Here is a 6,000-nt window from a genome sequence, read left to right as displayed (position 1 = left end):
TGTAACTGTTTACTAGCTTGTAGAAATGCACAAATTAACCACTTTCCTTGAGCGTCAATCCAATATGCCCGAAATAATGAAGAGCCCAGCTAAAGATATTGAATGAAAACCTGATTCTATTGAAATATATAGTAAAATTCCCATGGACTTCAATAGGGTTTGGATTTCACCCACTGAGTCTAAAAATGTCTATACAGTTTAGTAGAGAACATTCTTCCACATACCTTATGAGTCTGAAAAATCCACAGCAGGAACAATAGGAAAAATCTTTGATCGGAATTACTCTATTTATATTTACTATTTAAGGACATTAATATGGTCATGCTGGGTAGACTGACTGGATGGAAAGTTTCCTAGACATATAATCGCATATAATTTTTTTTCTTCAAATTTGCTAGGATCCTTTCTAGTTGAGCTATTTGACCAAACTTGATGAGTTCCTATTTATAATATGCCACGGTGGGTCTGGCCACATAAGCCAGTTAACGGTATAAATTCTTTATGTGAAGAAAAAAAAATTCCCCAAAAAACCCAAGAATCATTTCTAAAAGGATCGCAACAGGCGGCAGTCTTTGGATAGGGGATCTAGTGATGGCCTCAATCCCTCCAATACTTACTATTACAGACAATCCATTTTCTTTTAATAGACTGGGATAGCTATATACCCTATCTAGCACTCTAATAAGAGGGCTTGTTGTCTTGCTATATAGAGCTCTTTTTCGTCGATACCTGTAAATTTAAGGCTCTGTGTATAATGTGGCTGTGCAAAGGGCCCAATAATTGCTATTTAAAGTCAACGACCATTTTGAAAATTCCACTAATTCTAACTTGTTAGATTAGAGAAAGATCTCAAATTGTGAACCAAATTTAAATTGATGCATCGACATCAGCATGCATCTACAGATATCAGCGCCGTTGGTTCTAGCGAGGTATGAACCGCTCCCATTCTTCTCAAGGTGGTGGTAACTCTGATCCCTAATTCCATTTTAAATGTAATTTAAATACCCTTGTTTTAACTAAAACGTTTAACTCAACGCTTCACTATTCCACTGGTGACTGTTTCAGCAGAAACATACACTTACCCATGACTACTGGATGCAGTTGAAGATGTTGGGGCAGGGCACTATGGACTGCTAGTTGCCGGGATGGAGAATTAAAAATTCAATCCTCCTCCTCAAAATAGGTCACCACTGCCTCTGCCCAAAAGGAGGGATGAAAGGGGAGTTGCGGCCCCTTCCTAGTGCCAAAATCCTCAGCTGACCTGGGGAACCAATACTCCAACCACTTCCCCTGCCATCCCACAAACTAAAAATCCCAACCCAACTGTAACAGCCTTCAGCCCCCAGCAACTCTTAGAGGGCAATTATGTACCCTCTATACCAAAATCAGCAGCACATTGAAAACAAAGCTTGTGGGCGGAGTAAAGGACCTTGGGTTGACATTTTAAACAAAGAGAAAATGCGTCTAAGTCCCTTACACTGCTTTGAAAATCTCAACCATTGAATTTAACATCAAAATAAGTAACATGAGGGATACTGTACTGATTGGGCGGAGCTGGATTGTGGGTAGAAAAATGAGGGAGGAGAAGGTGGAGGTAAGAGGACTGCAGCATAGTGCTAGAACCTCTGCCTTATATGTTAGGTTTAAGGGACAGGCTAGCTGTAGGGAGAATAGCCCAATGGTTAGTGTACTAAGTTGGGATTCAGGAGGCCTGGGTTTGATTCCCTACTCTGCCTTCCTGCATGACCTTGGGCAAGTCACTTGGGGTCACATTTTTAAAGGTGTTTAGATGCCTAAAGAGGCAGATACCTAGCGGCACTTACGCATCCAATTCCTGTTATTTCAAAATGAAAATCCTACTGGGTTCTTAAATACCTTAAAAAATCTGGCCCTTGGTTTCTGTGGTTCAGTTCCCCACCTGTAAAATGGGGGTAAGAGCACTTCTGTACCTCACAGAGGTGTTGTGAGGTTAAATACATTATAGATTGTAAGACACTGTGGTGAGGGGGGATCTAAAAATTGATAGAATGTGCTGCATATATTTGACCATTCCTCCACAAACCTAGCTGGCAGTTTGCTTTGCATTTCTGAGGTAAACAATTGCATGTTCACAGTTGGGGGTAGAGTACATGTAAATATTATCTTTAGGGGATCCCTTGAGCTAGCCAGTCCTCCTAATGAATTAATCACGTTCACAAATCAAGGCAGGATTTGTGGAGATCAGAGCAGATGGCACAGCATGGGGGTGTAGGGCAGGCATGTTTTCCTTCCACTGATCCATTAGGATTTCCCAACTTGCTCTGTATTAAATAATAAATCCTTATAAGGAGGATGCATAAGTATGACTCCTGCCCTACTCAGATTGATTGTATTGGAGCTCCCTTCAGACAGGTGGGCAGCTGGGTCCCCTTTATCTCCTGACCCCCTTGCACAAACACACTCTCCCCATCCCCTTTTAGTTTTTCACCCTCTTGTCTTTTCTATCCCCCCCCTTCCTATTTCTTCACCAATGAGAATGCTACAGCACTTGTTGCTCCGCATAGGGGTTTCAGTGTAGCTTAGCCAAGTACCATGAGAACGGAGAAGCTATACTCCTGGAGCTAGCTGCCTTATAGGCCACCATAGCAGCAGGGATGGATAGTACATTCCTTCCACAAAACCCCCATGCTGCTTTTAGCCACAGGAGCAGAACTACATTTGCAGTGAGAGTGGGACCGACTATCATGTACCTATTCCGACATCCACATCTCTTCTGCCCTCACCATCTCTACTATTCTAGCTTCCCCCTGGGGAACACTGGTTTAATACATCTAAATGATTAGAGTTGTCAGATTAGGCAGAGTACAATCTCAATGAGGATTAGTTAATTGAGGTAGGAGACATCTCTGCAACACCAACGGTGAAATTACCTCACTGAAAGTATATCTGAGGGTCCCAAAAGAGTGATGTTACAAAATGGTTGTAGGGAAACAATCCCACTATGATTTCAAGAGGTGAAAGAGGCTGATAAACCTCACCTATTTTGTAAATCTATTCTAAAATAATGTTTGCTTCAATTCCTGGTGTATGAGGTAGCTGACCAAGGACTACATTGGGCTAGGTACTGTATAGATGTACTGTATCATAACAAACAACCCTTGTTCCAAAGCATTTATATAATCTTAATTTGAGACAAGTAGTAATAGTGTGTGAAATAACTGGAGAGTGATGGGAGGGAATAGAGGAAAGGATTACAGTGATAAGAGCAAAAAGAAAAGGAGTACTTATGGCACCTTAGAGACTAACCAATTTATTTGAGCATGAGCTTTCGTGAGCTACAGCTCACTTCATCAGGTCTGATGAAGTGAGCTGTAGCTCACGAAAGCTCATGCTCAAATAAATTGGTTAGTCTCTAAGGTGCCACAAGTACTCCTTTTCTTTTTGCGAATACAGACTAACACGGCTGTTCCTCTGAAACCAGTGATAAGAGCATATTTCTGCATAGAATAGCAGTGGCCTTTTCATCTCCTGCTAATCAAGATCAATAAGTGGACCAGAACCAGTATTCCAGGGGTTCTCAAACTGGGGGTTGGGACTCTTAGGGCGTCACAAGGTTATTACATGGGGGTTGCAAGCTGTCAGCCTCCACCCCAAACCCTGCTTTGCCTCCAGCATTTATAATGGTGTTAAACATATTAAAAAAAAGTGTTTAATTTATAAAGGGGTGTTCACATTCAGAGGCTTGCTATGTGAAAGGGGTCATCAGTACAAAAGTTTGAGAACCACTGCAGTAGTCTCAGTTTGCTACCTCACAAGTGATAAAGATTAGCAATTGATAGAAAACTTGAAAAGTTTAACTGAGCCATTACCCTATTCAATACAAAGTGTCATGATCAATAAAAAAAAATGTGTATCAAACAAGTAAAAAGCAAAAGTCAGAGCCCCATGTATTACACAGCTGTGAAATTTGCCACCAAACTGCACTTAAGAATTTAGGTATTCATGAAGAGTTGTAGTTGTAAAGGAAACCCTGAAAACCACAAATGGAGAATAAGCCAGTCCAGTGTTGTCTAACATAAGCAACAGACCAGAGGTGTGAACTGCGCATTCATCTCAGTCATGTCAATTCTGAAACCTAATGTTAAATTAAACATTCATATCTGTAGCTACTTCACTGCTGATCATTTTGGCAGAAAGATCCCACAATCCCAAACTCCTTCCTATGCCCTCTAGGGACCCAAAAGCCACCCCTCATCCAATTACCAAGAGTGGTTACTTACTGTGACATTCCCTAGGGTGCAATCTGGACTGATGAACAGCTGTGTCCCCTCAATTCTCCAACCTGGGATGCCTTTTACACAGCTTTGCTGTGAGAGCAACCACTCCTTGTCACCTCTCAGAGCCCCCAGCATGTAAATCACTCCCAGCTATATTGTCGGAGCACTATAGCCAGCCACTCTTGAACTACACTGCAGGGCAACACCAGCAAATTCCCAGTCCCAAACTCTCCCTCATAAATGTGTCTTATACTACCCAGCCTTCTCCTGGACAACACAAGCTCATATAAAGTCTGTCATTTTATTGATAGAAAATGATATGCACAAATCTTATCCCAAATGGAGTTTCCCCAACTGCTTCAGTCCAAACCCACTGATTTAGATAAAACAACAAAAATTTAAAATCTATTCTTTCTGTAGTTAATAAGTGACTACAAGTAATGAGGCATATAAGTCAGAAGTGGTTACAAGGACATAAAAAGGCAAAACACAAACACCTAACTTAACAAGCTAAGTGAATTCAGAGCAAAGGTCTCTCTCACCACATGTTCCTGCCATCTTACTGGCTGAACATTTTCCAGTCAAGATCTCCACCACCCCCACCCCAATGCTGCTTCTTTGTTCAAGTGTTGATGATGCTGTTGGTGGAGAGCAAGGGGAAGAGATTGGGGGGAGTCTACCCTCTCCAGTTATAGCCCTTTCTCTTGTGTAGTAATCTCCTCCAGCTGATGTTCAGGAGACAGAAAGTTGGTGTGGCCAGGAACTTTAACTTGCTGCTTTGTCAAAATGTAGCTCTCTCTTGCCCAAGAGTGGCCACTCAATCAAACTGTGGTCCATTTGATCTCATGGACACCTAGCTGAGGCACGGGCTAGCCTTTTGTCTCTGGTGAACGTGTCTATGACTGCCCTCCAGAACACGTCCTGGGTAATATCATACAGCGGAATTTTATATCTTTATATACAGTGTTGCCACACATTTTACCAAGACAATAATGATCAGCAAATCATGAGTTTTCTAAGGATACCTTACACAGTATGCTTTGTACAATATTTAACAGTCTTGCAAAAGGGATGAATATAGGGCTACAGACTATCACAGTAGGCATTTACTTGAACTCTGTACTTCCTGGTTTTCAGAAGTTTGAGTGGTGAACTCAGAGTTCTGGAATGGCACAAGCTATCACAAGACAATTTTAACTCTGTGTTAATGACGTGAGCCATTAATAGCAGCATCCGTCATGGCTGCTAGGACCTCAGACCCCAATACAATATGAACAGCCCTAATGACCACTCGCTTTGTTCCTCTAAATATTCTGCAATTCTAGATAGAGTGGGGAAGGAAGAAGTGATAGCGTGGATCCACACAAAGGCAGTTGTCTCACTGCCTACGTGGATCTCCACTGTAGAGTAGTGACAGGCAGGCTTCCAGCACCCAAGGAGGGTACTGGGAGGAATCTCTTTCAAGTAGTAGCTGCAGGACGGCTCTGCCAATCTCAGGTCTAGAGGCTAAATCCAAAGTGTTTCCATTTTTAGAGCTACAAACAGCTCCCACCACAGGTTTTCTGCTTTGACAAGCACTTCTGCTTATTCACGGCATTTCTTTGCAGCCTTTCTTGAATATCAGCAGGTTTTATTGTTTTTCAGACTCCCTAGATGGGACGGGGATGATCTGTCCCAGGGGAGTGAGGAAGGATGTACAAAAAAAGTCCTCTAAACCTTCTCTGGCAGAGAGGGTGTTAGGGGG

This window comes from Caretta caretta, chromosome 6, assembly GCF_965140235.1.
Source record: "Caretta caretta isolate rCarCar2 chromosome 6, rCarCar1.hap1, whole genome shotgun sequence".
NCBI lineage: Eukaryota > Metazoa > Chordata > Testudines > Cheloniidae > Caretta > Caretta caretta.
This window is presented reverse-complemented; position numbering follows the sequence as displayed.